At 40.2% G+C, this 16,670-nt stretch overlaps 1 pseudogene; it reads right to left on the minus strand.

The window, feature by feature from the left end:
* LOC121482440 overlaps positions 1 to 16,670 on the minus strand; it is a 57,814-nt pseudogene that overhangs the window by 1,254 nt on the left and 39,890 nt on the right.

Below are 16,670 nucleotides of genomic sequence, written 5' to 3' on the forward strand. Positions count from 1 at the left end.
TCCACAGGAAATATTAAACATGCAGATGAGACTTCTATGCAGCACAGGGGCTTGTGCTCCATTTTTCTATACAGCTGGAAGCTTTGGCAGTTGTGGGTGCCTTCAAGTCTTGACCAGTGCCTAAAGCCTCTGATTCCCATTAGAGGCAGGATATGGAGGTTAAGGCTCTACCTTAAACAATCCTGTTCTCAAAATCCAGCATATGGAGGTTATCCAGGATATGGAGGTTAAGGCTCTACCTTAAACAATCCTGTTCTCAAAATCCAGCATAACTGGCAGGGCTCCCTCATGTGCCACATAAAACAAATATCAAAACATTAACTGTATTATACTGAGAAATCAGTAATGTTCTTATATTAATTATTAATCACAAATTCAGCCTACATAATGGTACTAGGATATTGCAAAGAACAACATCATATTTGCTGTCAATGTTTTTGGAGCAATTTATATATTTAAAAAAATCTACACCAATTAAATAATTTTTTAAGCTGCATAATGTTTGGTATATAGTAAGGACATATTGAATTACTATAGCTGAGTTTAAAAATATGAAAAAAGTGGCCCCTTGAGAAATCCACTCAGTACAAAGTCCCTTGCTTACAGGAGGAGATGGATAGGAAATGATCCTTCCACAGAAACAAAGAGGCTTCTAACACAGAGACCTGAAGACAATCACACATATGATGAGGTCTGTATATACTCTGAAAACTCAGAGAAGAATGAGATAAGGGGACACTGGGTTACACCCACACTGTACCCATCCTTATGTTTCTGGATTTCTCCCAGTTCTCTCCCCCTCTCCCCTTTTATCACTTGCTTCTCTTTTTTTTTGTTTTTCTCTACTTTCCCCCATGTCTCCTGCATTCTCATAAATTTTGCTGAGTGATATATATATCTTATGTGCTCCCAAGAAAGACCAGGGGCATATCCACCATCGCTTTCTTCCCTCTTACTAGTAACATCTCCTATTTCAATCTTTAGGGTCTCACCTATCTTTTTCTAAAAGGGCAATGAAACCATATCAGTCTCCAGATAAAGGGGATTAAGAGTCGCATGGAGTAGATCTGTCAAAATAAACTGAGGAACTAACAGCCTACATCATGTGGGGAAAAGGGCTGGGTAAAATATGGAAACGAATGTCCCTGAGGTAAAACCACCAGCTCACACAAAAGTTGGGATCATACTTCCTATCTGAATGTCTGGAGGCCAATACATCACAACCCAAATGGCACAAGGAGTACAAAGACACAGAATTGAAAAGGTTGAAGGGTTACATACATTGGTCAACAGAATTTAATTAATATCCAAAGCTGGAATAAAGTCAATAGACAACAAATAACCAAATCTTTTCATGAAGCTTTGAAAATAAAAAAGAGGCTCCCAAAGAATACCAAAAGAATCTATACTCTCCTACACAACAGTTGAGGGGTAAGTTTGAACTGGAGATAATCCAATATGGAATTCTCTTAACCTCAGAACTGGGAGGGGTAAGCCAGTGTCCCTTCTAGTGGCTTCTCTCACTAGATACAGGATAATTGTAGAATGGACCCTTTAAACAATTTTGTCTCTAATAGTTCCTTTTTTTCTAATAGTTCCTTAATAAGTGTGGGGACCTCCTTTTACTGTCCCCAACACATCCCAGTATCCTAATTTCTTTACTTACACCCCATGGCTGGAATGGGAAATCTGGTAGCTCCTGCTCTTCTACTTATCTTACAACCACTGTTCTAATTGTGGCATTTCCCCATTGGGAAAATTCTTTACAACTCAAAAGAAGAATTACACATACTTAACGCTTCCTAGAATACATTTAGCCATATCAGTTACATCTTGTGTATATAGGCCCAAAAGAGCCTACCCATTAACTCACATCAGTCCATATAGTACAATCTGAGACTGATTTCTACATCAAAAGTAAACTTTTGACTGAACCCATGGAAAATTTCAGGCACCACACTTTTCAGCCCCAGTGTCCCTAGGAGCTGAAAAGCATGACAATTTCAAGTGCCACCAAGCCCCCAAAACACTTTGACCAGTGTGTCAGATATTTAGAGAAGGAGAAGCCACAACTCTGCCTTTTACCTGTTTATTCTTGAAAACAATAAAGTCTGGGTGGAAAGGTGGTGCTGAGTATGTTATTTAAACATCAATCATATAAACTCAAAATGGATGAAAGATCTAAATGTGAGACAAGATTCCATCAAAATCCTAGAGGAGAACACAGGTAACACCCTTTTTAAACTTGGCCACAGTAACTTCTTGCAAGATACATCCACGAAGGCAAAAGAAACAAAAGCAAAAATGAACTATTGGGACTTCATCAAGATAAGAAGCTTTTGCACAGCAAAGGATACAGTCAACAAAACTAAAAGACAACCTACAGAATGGGAGTAGATATTTGCAAATGACATATCAGATAAAGAGCTAGTTTCCAAAATCTATAAAGAACTTATTAAACTCAACACCAAAGAAACAAACAATCCAATCATGAAATGGGCAAAAGACATGAACAGAAATCTCACAGAGGAAGACATAGACATGGCCAACATGCACATGAGAAAATGCTCCGCATCACTTGCCATCAGGGAAATACAAATCAAAACCACAATGAGATACCACCTCACACCAGTGAGAATGGGGAAAAATTACAAGGCAGGAAACAACAAATGTTGGAGAGGATGCGGAGAAAAGGGAAGCCTCTTACACTGTTGGTGGGAATGTGAACTGGTGCAGCCCCTCTGGAAAACTGTGTGGAGGTTCCTCAAAGAGTTAAAAATAGACCTGCCCTACGACCCAGCAATTGCACTGTTGGGGATTTACCCCAAAGATTCAGATGCAATGAAACGCCGGGACACCTGCACCCCGATGTTTCTAGCAGCAATGTCCACAATAGCCAAACTGTGGAAGGAGCCTTGGTGCCCATCGAAAGACGAATGGATAAAGAAGATGTGGTCTATGTATACAATGGAATATTCCTCAGCCATTAGAAACGACAAATACCCACCATTTGCTTCAATGTGGATGGAACTGGAGGGTATTATGCTGAGTGAAGTAAGTCAATCAGAGAAGGACAAACAGTGTATGTTCTCATTCATTTGGGGAATATAAATAATAGTGAAAGGGAATATAAGGGAAGGGAGAAGAAATGTGTGGGAAATATCAGAAAGGGAGACAGAACATAAAGACTCCTAACTCTGGGAAATGAACTAGGGGTGGTGGAAGGGGAGGAGGGTGGGGGGTGGGGGTGAATGGGTGACGGGCACTGAAGGGGACACTTGACGGGATGAGCACTGGGTGCTATTCTGTATGTTGGTAAATTGAACACCAATAAAAAATTAATTTATTAAAAATAATAAAAATAATAAAAATAAACATCAATCATAATAGTACAGATATTGGAATAGGGTCTAGGTCCTCCTGATCCTCCTCCTCATATGAGCAATGTGGTCATGGCCAAACTAGCTTGTAACACTGGATTTGTCATAGAGAATGGGGTGATTACTCCTCATCCTGTTAACTGGCAGGGTCCCCTCACCTATTAGCCAAGGAGGAACTCTCTATAATATCACTGGATTTTCCCAAATCCATCCTTAGTAACAGTTCTTTGCAACTCAATTTAGGAGCAGATCTTAATACATTTTGACGTAACTGACTATCCCTAGTCACCAAACACTTTTTCAGTGAGGTTGGCTACTGTCCTGCAGGTCCCATTCCATGTGGGAAAATCAACCTGCTGAGTCTCACCTGTATTTTTGCAAAAGGGCTTTGTGACCTTATCAGCCTTCAGGAGAAGGGACTTTAAAATGCAAAAATAAGCTCCATAAATGGAGAAAACAAACTGGTAGTTGTTAGAGGAGTAGGGAATAGGGAGATAGGTGAAATAGGTGAAGGGGATTCAGAGGCACAAACTTCCAGTTATAAATAAGCAAGTCACAGGGATAAAAAGTACAGCATATGGAATATAATTAATAATACTATAATAATTTTGTATGGTGACAGATGAATACACTTATTGTGGTGACCACGTCATACTGCATATAACTGTCAAATCACTATGTTTTATACCTGATTGTCAACTATATTTCAGAAAGAAAGAAAGAAAAGAAAGAAAGAAAGAAAGAAAGAAAGAAAGAAAGAAAGAAAGAAAGAAGAAAGGAAAGATAAGGTAAGAAAAAGAAAAGAAAAGAAGAAAGGAGAGGAGAGAAGAGAATTGAATTGATTTCATGGAGCCAATCTGTCAAAATCAGGTTAGACAAATTCCCATGTAGTGTTGCCTCTTGTGAAGAGACAACTTTTACAGCAGTTTTGTAGTAGATACAACTGTTCTCTCAGGAACACAAAACACTGGAGTACATAAAAGACAGAGGTTTTTCTTTGCCTGCCTGTGGGATTCTGTGTGTGAAATCACTGTGCCCTCAATTTAGTTGGAAATTTTAACTCTCCCTTCTGATGGGCATCCAAGGCTATACAGAAGGGCACCTTCTACTTGTCAATCAGTAACCTATTATTAATTGTGAAAGCTTTGGACATTGGAATATTTTTTCTGAGACAATATAAATATTCAAAATTTTAAAACAGCACATTTCAAAATCAGTTTAGAGAGCTATAATATATATATTTTATATATTATATAATATATAACTATAATAGTTATAGGTATCTTGATGACACAATAACTTTTCATTTTTTACTTTTTCACTACAACTTCTCCTAGCTGCATTCAGACACACGTTTCAGAAACAAAACCATAGCTATCTTTTCACAGACACTATAACACAAGCTTCCAACAGCATATTTAACTTTCCCCAACTGGAAGCCCAGGGAAAAGAGGAGAGAGAACACAGGGGTAGCAAATGACACCAGTAAGCACAGGTTGTTCATAATTTTGTCCATTCCATGGTATAAGGACCTTTTTATCAACAACTAGGCACCAAGTAGCTAATTGTAATCTTACCTCTTGCTACCTAACCTGCCAAGCTTTTTTCAACAAGTAACATACATTATTGGATGCAAAAAAAAATCTATCGTACTATCAACCCAGCCCTCAGCCCACACACCTTGGAAGAGGCTGACAGTAGAAGGTCCCTTATATACTCCACTCACTCCCCTTGTAGATATGGCTGCCAGGAGATCTCTATATCTCATAACCTGGCCTGTACTGCTCTACTTATCTGGGGAAGTCTTTAGGCCTCCTAACCCACCCTTGCTGTAAGACCAGGTCAGGAAAGCTTCAGGTCATCCAGTGACTCAGCCAGGGTACTCCGAGCTACCATGCATCCCAGATGCTTTATCCATACTAAAATGGAATATATTATCCCTTAGTCCGGGGACTCTATTGTCCTTTTCATCCACCACTTACCATGAGCTAACATGCTAGGAAACCTAATTAGGCACTAACCTAGCCTTTTATATCTAAAAGGTGTGGGCACTGTAACTTTACTAGCCATAAATTCAGTGCCAAATTTGTCACTGAAAGCACAGAGCCAAGGAAAAGGCCCAACTTATTTAACACTTAAAAAATACAAAAAGTTGAGGCACTTGGGTGGCTCAGTCAGTTAAACATCCAACTTCTGATTTTGGCTCGGGTCATGATTTCAGGGTCATGTGATTGAACCCCACATCACACTCCAGGCTAGGTGTGGAGCCTGCTTAGGATTCTCTCTTGCCCTCTCCCTCTACCCCTCCTACCAACCCCATTCACACTCTCGCTCTAAAAACAAAAAAGTAAAAAAAAATACAAAAAGCCCTTTTATATTTTGACACTTTAATACTTAAAAGCATAGCAAAAATAAGAATGAGGCAAAAGGGTCAGCTCCCTGTGATTCTTGTCTCACCCATCAAAAGGACATCATAACAAAGAGCAGCAAAGGGTTTCACTTCAAGCTGTAGGAGACCCCGCTGTGGATTTCCAGACTGTAGCTACATGGTTTGCTATTCTGCAGCTCTATACTTAAGTGAGGGAAGGGCAGAAATCCCCATATCCTAACAAACCTTGCAAGGCATGAATACAGTACCTCATGAGGTGTGAGGCCTGGAATAGCTAGCCCATGGGCAGCATTTTAGAAGGATTCACTCATGTTGTCTGGACTTGGAGCAGCACAAGACCTAGTGCATGACTTAAGTGAAAGTAAAGTTAGGGTTGAAGCTGTCACATCCAGTGAGAACAAAATGAGGCTGTTGTGGAAGGAAACTACACTTCTACTAGCTACAGAAGAAACACTGTCTTTCCTAAGATCGACATGGGCACTCTGAAAAAGACTAAATAGACATTTCCTTGACTTTCGTGGAGGACAAAAATTACTTCACCCTGTGTTGTTGACTATAGCACTGACAGCTTCAGAAAACTTTTATATGCTAGAGTTAGTGGGACACCAGCACTGGTGTATGATACATGCAAATGAGTCAAGAACCTAGGGTTGTAAACACATGGGCAAAAGATACAATCAACAGACTTTTTTTTAAAAAAGATTTTACTTATTTATTTATTTGACAGAGAGAGAGAGAGAGAGAGGACAAGCAGGCAGAGTGACAGGCAGAGGGAGCAGGAGAAACAGGCTCCCCGCTGAGCAGGGAGCCCTACATGGGGCTCTATCCCAGGACCTCGGGTTCATGACCTGAGCCGAAGGCAGACACTTCACTGACTGAGCCACCCAAGCACTCCTACAATGAACAGACTTGATTGTAAGTGAACTGCACTTTTATCACACAGAGAGAAAGTTCTGTGTTTTCCATGGTTGACATGAGAACCCAATACAATTAAGTATACTCAGGTTTTCTTCATAGGAAAGCATAGAGGAGCACTAGGGGAGTAGATGAGCACAACAGAAGTGTGAGACTAAAGAATTAAGGAGCTAGGAGGGACTCCAGCAGTGGTTGGGGGAAAAGGCACTGAATGGGGCAGCAGCCTGCAGCCTGAGGACCCTTTAGGAAGTTCAAATGGTGCCCCTGTGCACATGAGCTCAAGATCAGTATTGCTTACTTCACTGCAAACTGCACCCCACCATCTGCAGAAAAACAGGGTGTGTTCTCTACCGTCTACATACGGATCCATAGAAAGGGAACGTGATGGGTATTTTCTACACTCTCACAACGGAGACATAAACAGTACTTGAGATTTGTTCCAAGCAAATGGAAAACAGCTTCAGGAAGCTTGTCCTTTTTTTTTTCCTTTAGAAAATCCTTAATTTATTTACATTTGTGTTAACCAATCACTTTGTAGGGTCATTTACTTTTTATACAATGAAAGCCATCAGGCCTACATATTTCATTCTCTGGTACTGTTTTGAAATAAGCATTCATTTGCTGACACACATTCCTGCCACATTCTTTTCTTCCCCAATAGGCAAGTTCAGACTTAGGAGGCCAAAGTCCAATGGAAAGTACCAGAACTGAGGGAAGAATATTTGCCTAATCACTCACGCCACAAAATGATTTCTCGGAATCTGCTGTGTGTATAAGATGGTATTCTACCCCTACACATGTAATAGTTGTCTTTCTGAAAATCAAATCTGATGCTACAAAGAAATCACAAAAGCAAAATACTGTTCTTTCAAGTTAGACCAGATTTGTTTTCAAAAGGAAAAAAATCAAGCTAGTTTTAAAAATTGTAAACTGTCCTACATCAAGCATCTAACCATTCATGGAACTTGACTTTTCTATCTCAATTTTTAAGTAAAGGTAGTGGAGGCTTCATTTATAAGAAAAAATAATAATTTAAGTACAATTAAGAGATACAGAAACTAAACTAATGTTTTGTTTTAATGTGTATGGAGCTTTTTTCCGTTACAGTCCTCAGTAAAACTTCCTAACTATCCTGAACTGAAATTTTATTTGCTCCAGTTATCTTTGACCTCTGATTTCCCCAACCATGGATTCTTTACAGCACATGTTAGTTGATTCATCTATGACATTTAACCCAATAAGCTATTATCTCCGTGGAAACTGCTGCCATTCGCTTCCATGACACTGTTCTTGGGTCCCTCCTCTGGTCTTTCTGGCTACTTTTTTTCCAGTCTCCTTTAATCCCTCTTTTTACTTTACTTATTTCTTCCATTCCTGACACTGTCGTTTCAACATACATTTCCTGGGCAACTTCACTAAGCCATGAATCAAAGTATCACATGGACACTGAGGAATCTAAAATTTCAAGCTCCAGCTCTGTCTACCTGCCCCATCTAATGCTTTTCAGACATTTTCAACTTAATGTGTCCCAAGTACAACATATTTTTAACTTTCTTCCTGTAGTGCCCTCAGACTTCCCTTCCTGTATTTTCTATCCTACAACATCACCATCTGTTGTAGAACCCACTAACATCTTTTTGAAGTAAGGCTGTGCTAGAGTCCCTTCCCTCCAGGACTTGCCCATGTTCTTTCCCCAATCGGAACATTCTCAGATGTCCCTTCCCTTAGTTAACTCTTAAGGATCTGACATTTTCCACGCTAATTCCTCATAGATACTCTATTAGCTTTGTTTTTCACAAGGTGTTTCAAAACTGACTTTTCCTTCTTAGAACTTATTACAGCCTGAAGCAATACACACACTTGTGTGGTTATTAAATAAATGACTGTTTTTTACTTCCTCACTTTTTGCAAGAACACAGTAGCCATTATTTATTTTGGTCTAACAATTTACCAAGCACAGTCACTAGTACATGGAATGCTCTTACTTTAGTATAGATACTGAATGAGTGAGTGACTTCTAGGTACCTCTTAACGTCCTTCAACATCAGTTGGTTACCATATCCTTTTGCTTCTATCAAATTACTTATCTTTCAAATCTGCTCTCATTATCATCCTCAGTCTAGTCCTTGGAGGAGGTCCTCAGCATCCCTTGCCCACCATCAGCCTCAACTCCATCTACCAAACTATTAGTATTGTTAAGTTTTAAAAGATTTTTATTTATTTATTCATGAGAGACACAGAGAGAGAGAGGCAGAGACATAGGCAGAGAGAGAAGTAGGCTCCATGCAGGGAGCCCGATGTGGGACTCGATCCCAGAACTCCAGGATAACACTCTGGGCTGAAGGCAGGCGGTCAACCGCTGAGCCACCCAGGCATTCCTAGTATTGTTACTTTTAAAACACAAATATGATTCTCCTGCTCTGAATCTTCAATGACTCCCAAATTTCTTTAGAAACAAATTTAAACTCCTAAGCCAAGTCTACAAGATTCTTGACAAGCTTACTTCAATCTTCAGAAGCTTGTCTTACCTCCCCTAGAGTTGGGAAACACATGAAGCAGTGTCTGACTCATGCAAGTGAATTCCACATCTGGGGCTAGAGCTGCCCTGAGAAAGGCACAGTGAGGTGTGTAGCTACAAAGTGAACCACATGAGCACACAAGAGCCAGACTGGTCAGACATGGCCTTGTTAAAACACATGAACTTGGGCATCTGCCCATCCTGGGGCTGAGCCCAGAGCAGCTGAACCCCAACATGTCACATTAAAACAAGAAAACTCAGCAAAACTTGGAAATTTTATTTGCCAAACAAAGGACTGCCCACACTGGCAAAGTGGTAGTGACTAGATGCACGAACTTCTGTGTATTTGAAAGCCTACAAATGCCAAATCTTTTTAAGGGGCTTATAAATACATAAAACAGGTTCCCTGAGAAAACCCATAGATATGCCTAAGTACCCAGGTGTGAATTCTGAGGGAAAAATCCACACTGGAGATAATAATGCAACATAAAAATTCCTTCTGAGAGCGATCAGAAGACCTCGAGCCAGGAGACAGAAGGGAGGCAATATATGGCAGCATTTGCATGAACCCTGACAACTCATGGAATGATGGGATAAAGGGATACTGGCTTCCCTCCAATATGAAATATTTAAAGTGGATAAGGAAATGCACCCACAGTGCCCACAATTAAGGGTGCAGTGAGAGAAGGCCCTATGGACTAGACACATACCTGAACATCTGCCTTGAAAAGGACTTTGTAAACAAAATGGCCTTGCATATAAGTGTTTACAGATGCTCCAAAGACCAAAATGATAAATTTTAGGACCTTGAATTTTAAGGCAAGTACTGTCCTGCATTGAACATTAAGTACTGTCCTGCCAAAATCATGAGCAACGTTCAGCCAACAGCCATTAGCCTGTCTACTTCAGGATATGAAGTTGAAGTAGAGAAAGGAAGAAATATATTTAAACTGAGTTGAAAAAGGCATTCAGGGCAGCCCCAGTGGTGCAGCGGTTTAGCGCCGCCTGCAGCCCGGGGTGTGATCCTGGAGACCCGGGATCGGGTCCCGGGTGGGGCTTCCTGCATGGAGCCTACTTCTCTCTAAATAATAAATAAATAAATAAATAAATAAATAAATAAATAAATAAATAAATAAATAAATAATTTTAAAGAAGAAAAAGGCATTCATCCCCAAATCTGGGCTTCTCCTTTTAATCATACATTCTATTTAAATGAGAGGTACCTGCTGAGGAACCGCCACAGTTAGAGCCAAACCTGACTTTCTTAATATGTGCTCCACTGGAGTATAAAAGATAGTGAAAGGGATTATAGGGGAAAGGAGAGAAAATGAGTGGTAAAAATCAGAGAGGGTGACAAAACATGAGAGACTCCTAACTCTGGGAAACAAACAAGGGGTAGTGGAAGGGGAGGTGAGCAGGGGAGTGGGGTGACTGAGTGATGGGCACTGAGGGTGGCACTTGACAGGATGAACACTGGGTGTTATATGTTGGAAAATCGAACTCCAATAAAAAAAATATCCATAAAAAAATATGTGCTCCACTGGGAGCCATGCATGGCTTACTCACTTGTCTGCATGTTTTTTCTTTAAGAATCTAAACCATCCTAAAATGGTATGTGCTGCCTGGAAATGACATGGTATGCCATGGAATTCCTATTCCCACTTTGTGCCATAAAGGTGGCACCATTATTCAATTAGAGGTTCCTGGCAAATGCAAGTAAAAAGTACAGTCCAGTTAATAGTCCTTGTATCTGATGTTCACAGGACTGTCAGGTCAATGCTCAGAAAAAAGATCCACCAACCCCATGCCCACTGGTAACCTCAAGAGGAGGGCAGAGTGCCTGGTCCAGCATATCTGTTATGAAAACTAGAAATGCCCTCCCTGTTCAGCTATGCAGCTGGCACTCTGGGCACATTTGCCAGGCTTTCTTGGCTTCATGTACTAGAATCACAAGGAACTGTTTTTGAGACAAGGTGCAAACTGTAGATGGATTATCATGTCTTATATATAATTTATCCAAGTGGTCTTAACCTGGGCAACGCAAGTGTAAGTTTTTTTACTCTGCTGATTTTCACCCTCAAAAGTCTATATCTATGTGCACCACATGAAGCAAGAAAAAGAGGCGTGCATCTTGTGCAACTGGCTAATGATGTTTGCCACCAGAGACTGACACTCGAACATCTGGGTGTCCCACTGCCAGGCAACAGTCCACACTATCACAACATGGGTATATATCAAGGAGTTTGTTAAACAAACAAACCAATGAACATTCAGGAAGGAGGTGATTTTCACTACAACAGCCCTGAATCTACACATTAAGCATAATTTCCATTGTTTTTTTTTATTATTATTTTTCATGAGAGTCACAGAGAGACAGAGAGGCAGAGACACAGGCAGAGGGAGAAGCAGGCTCCATGCAGGGAGCCCGATGCGAGACCCAATCCCAGGACCCCAGGATCATGCCCCGGGCCAAAGGTAAGCGCCAAACCACTGAGCCACCCAGGGATCCCCAATTCCCATTTTTCCATGCACAGAAGCAAGCAGTTTTGTCTGGAGTCACACAACTTCTATAGCCCACTGCACCACAACTGCCTTTAGTATAGAGGATATGACCACAAACTACATGCCTAAGAATATATGTCTGAGATCAGGAAATGGTCTTAACTATAATTAAAACTCACTCTTGGCAGGGACCCCTCTTCCTATATTGAAACTGAACTCCCTTTGCCTTTTTCAGATTTTATTTTTTTTAAGTAATCTCTACATTCATCGTGGGGCTCAAACCCTGAGATCAAGAGTCACATACTCCACCAACTGAGCCAGCCAGGTGCCTCAGTCCCTGACCTTTTTGGTAGACCTAATGAATCACTTTTTCCTGTAGCCAGTTCTTACTCTAGGACTCTTGGACTGGGGCTATTGGAGAAATCCTTCTCTTTCATGTGTCACACAGAGCAAGCACTGCTCTTACATATCTTTTCATGCACTTTAAAGTCAGCGTAATTTTACTCCTATTTATTTGCACACTACATGACAGAGAAAATGCAGTTACTGCTTTGATGAGAAATATGTGAATGTTAAACTTTTTAAAAGTATAGATGGGGGAAGCCTGGGTGGCTCAGCGGTTGAGTGTCTGCCTTCAGCTCAGGGCATGATCCCGGAGTCCTAGGATCAAGTCCCATGGTCGGGTTCCCTGCATGGAGCCTGCTTCTCCTTCTGCCTGTGTCTCTGCCTCTCTCTCTCTCTCTCTCTCTCTCTCTCTCTCTCTCTCTCTCTCTGCCTCTCATGAATAAATAAAGTCTTTAAAAAAAACTTAAAAAAAAAAAGTAAAGATGGTAGGGCAGCCGGGTGTCTCAGCGGTTTAGCACCGCCTTCAGTGCAGGGCTTGATCCTGGAGACCCTGGATCGAGTCCCACATCGGGCTCCCTGCATGGAGCCTGCTTCTCCCTCTGCCTCTCTCTCTCTCTCTCTCGCTCTCTCTCTCTCTCTCTCTCTCTCTCTCTCTGTGTGTGTGTGTGTGTGTGTCTCATGAATAAATAAATAAATAAAATCTTTTTTAAAAAAAAGTAAAGATGGTAACTACAGTTAGGGTGTTGTCTTAAGGTTCATGGGAAATGACTTGACCTATTTAGTTTTCCCTTTTCAGCCCAGAGACTTAAATTGTTTTTCAGGGGATGTATAAAGAAATTTAACATTTTTCTATATGAAAGTATTTTCTCTCAACAATGAGTCACATCCCTTTGTACAACATATAGCTTACTGAAGAAATAAAGAAACTACCTTATTATGTCTTCCCACTGTGTACATGTCTATTCATTGTATTGGATACCCTCTAAAATACCCACTGTTTTTTATTTTGGATAGTATTTTGTCAACATAAGGAGCTGATATTCTTTTCTTGTTGTTGTTCATAACAGCTTTTTAAATTTAAATTATAGTGAATATACATGCAAAACTGGTTTCTGGAGTAGAATTTAGTGATTCATCACTTACATATAACACCCAGTGCTCATCACAAGGGCCCTCTTTACTACCCATCAACCATCCTAGCTCACCCCCCACCCACCTCCCTCCATCAACCCTCAGTTTATTCTCTATTGTTAAGTCTCTTATGATTTGTTTCCCTCTCTCCTTTTTTTCTTTTCTCCCTTTTCCATATGTTCATCTGTTTTCTGTCTTAAATTCCATATATAAGTGAGATTATATGGTATTTGTCTTTCTCTAATTGGTTTATTTCACTTAGCATAATACACTCCAGCTCCATCCATGTTGTTGCAAATTACAAGATTTCCTTTTTACACACACACACACCCCACATCTTCTTTAGCACTCATCTTCTTTACCCAATCATCAGTTGATGAACATTTGGGCTCCATCTATAGTTTAGCTATTGTTGATAATGCTGCTATAAACATTATATGATCCCTGAGTGACTCTACTATTACAAAGATCCACGCTTTAAGGGTGGGAAAGAAAGTGACATGGAGATAATCCTCCAAGGATAAAGAGACTTAGTAACCTAGAGAGAACTGAGACAGCCCCATATGTGGTGGGGTCTGCATGCCACAGACAACTCAGAGAAGAACGGGATGCTAGTTACTAGACCACACCCACAATATATCCTGCCTTAGCCTCTTGCATTTTTTCTAAGTTCACCACCTCTTCTCACCTCTTTCCCCTTTTTTTTTATATTCCTCTGTCTCCTGTGTTCTCATGCATGATGCTGAGTGATATCTACAAAGAATGCAGTGATTCTCTGAAGAAGAACATGACCCAAATCATCCAAGGAGACTTTTTGTGAGGTAGCTGGGCCAAAAGAATCCCATAGAATACATTTATATATACTCATCTTCCACGTATTGGTTTCTGATATTACATCTCTTCCAAATGTCCATGAAGCAGGTCCAGATTCACCTCCCTTCCTGTTTAGATTAAATGTGTCCTATATTAGCTTGAAATGCTGCTTATATTTTTCCAAAAGAGCACTGTGACCTTACCAGCATCAAAGATTAAAAGATTAAATGTCCCAGTGAACAATTTTGACAAAATATCAGGGCTCCTGAATGCCTACTCCTTTTATGTCTGAGCCAAGGAGTAACATGGTGGCAGACTGCCTCAAGTGCCACCACAAACTTATACATATTGGGGGATCCTACACTGTAGCCAGCCTCTTAATCCTGAGCACATCATGATCTAAAAGGCAGAAACAGTAAATGCAGTGAATTGGTAATTGCCATTTAGATGAGCTACACAAATCTGTATGCTTGAATTGACAAGATATAAGAGGCTGCAGTCAAAAACAAAAACAAGTCTTTGAAAATAAAAATAGGCACCCAGAAAACACCCACTAGTCCAAATATCCTCATTTCAAAGTTGGAGGATAAATTCAGACTGGACATATCCAATATAAAATTCCCTCTGAGACTAAACAGAAGGCTTCAATCTCAGAATAGAAGGAAGTCAATATGTGGCAAGTCCTGCATGCACTCTGATATCCCAAAGAATGCTGGGATGAAGGGATGCTGGCTGGCCTCAATTTTGAAACATATAGATAAGCAAATTTATCAGCAGCACTTACAATTAACATAAAAACTTTTATATGTTACACTAGAGGCTACTTTCAAAATTCAAATGGCCTACACGCAAGTCTAAGACAATCATATGTGATTCTCACCTTCTGATCCATAGCTCCTATCTTTTTTTTAACCAAATCTACCATTTGGTTTCTAACATTAATAAGGGGATCTACAATACTGAATATTATGAGTTATACTGTGATTATATATGTATCCCCTTAATGTAACTTCAGTATATATGGCAAGTATTGAAATATTCCCCACAGAGTTGAAGAAACTAAGGCTCAGAGAAATCAAAAGCTAATCCCCAAATCACAAGGCCAATAAGCAGAGATGAAACTGTAACCTAAAACACCTGATGCCAAAACATGTGCTCATAAGCAAGAGATAGAAGTTTACACCAGATAAAAGAGCAATCCCATGCCCTTCTGGGCAAGGAAGCCTCCTATTTCATGGTTACTTGAGAAAAAAGTGGTATGCAAGCACTGCTACTTGATGGGACCACCAGGCTGTGTCTTAGGACATAGGATTATTTGAAACATGTAAAGTGCATAAAGAAATAACCCTACAGTGTCTATAATAAGAGTATAACAAGTTTCAGTGAGCAGACATGTATGTAAAAGTCTGTATTAAACAGGATGTTGAAAGCAACATGTCCCTCGTATAAGAGATATAGCAGAGATTGCACAGGACCAACGCTGGCTCTGCTGGCATTAAAAAAACCATAAGTTGAAAAAATATCATATGTTGAAGTCCAATATCCAGTACCTCAAAACATAAACTTACCTGAAAATGGGGAATTTACACAGGTAATCAAGTTAAAAAACAGTTCATTATTATGATGGCCCTATGACAATATGACATAGTGGCCACCTAAGAAATTTGGAGGACATGTGGACCATTAGAAAGGTACTATGGTGGATTTTTTTCTATATTACAAGAGGAAATTTGGACACAAACTCATATATGTGGAAAATGCCATATGAACATGTAGATAGCAATCTATAAGCCAAGAAGAGAAGCCTGGAACATATCCTACATCCCTCCCCAAATATCAAAAGGAAAAGACCTTGCCAACCTCCTTATTTCAGACATCTGGACACCAGAACTAGAAAAAAGAAACTTTGGTTTCCAGATTGAACATATGGGCCCTGGGTAAGTAAGTAGCCTCAGAATTACCTAAAAGGAATGCCAACTACAGAATGGCATGGAGGTACAGAAGAACCCTAATAAATGGGGACACTGACAGCAGACAAATTAAAAGGGAGACTACGTGGCTGGTTAAAGAAAAGACTGAGGGGATCCCTGGGTGGTGCAGCGGTTTGGCGCCTGCCTTTGGCCCAGGGCGCGATCCTGGAGACCCGGGATCGAATCCCACGTCGGGCTCCCAGTGCATGGAGCCTGCTTCTCCCTCTGCCTATGTCTCTGCCTCTCTCTCTCTCTCTGTGTGACTATCGTAAATTAAAAAATAAAATAAAAAAAATAAACAAACAAAAAAGAAAAGACTGAGGTCCCTAAAGGAAAATGTCTCCATGGCAGTATCTGCCTAGGATTTCCTCCCTTTCAAAGTTCCAGATACATGCTATAGTTTAGTTAACGATGCAAGAATGCACTCTTCTCCCTGAGTCCTTCACTCTCTCTGGGAATAGCATTAGGGAATGAGAATGAACAACTGGTCAATTTGGAAACAGATGGAGAAAACAAAGCCAAAAACTGGTTGTCTATTTCAACTCCCAATCAATATACATACATCGTTTTCAGGATTTCAATATTCATGCAGGCCCCAGATGGAACTCAAAGCTATTTCCCAAGATTTAGAAACTGGGGTTTTAATTATTATACTAGAATAGGCTCCTTCTAAAACAAAACTCATCACAGACATTGGGCTATGTAAG

This window comes from Vulpes lagopus, chromosome X (assembly GCF_018345385.1).
Source record: "Vulpes lagopus strain Blue_001 chromosome X, ASM1834538v1, whole genome shotgun sequence".
NCBI classification, from domain to species: domain Eukaryota; kingdom Metazoa; phylum Chordata; class Mammalia; order Carnivora; family Canidae; genus Vulpes; species Vulpes lagopus.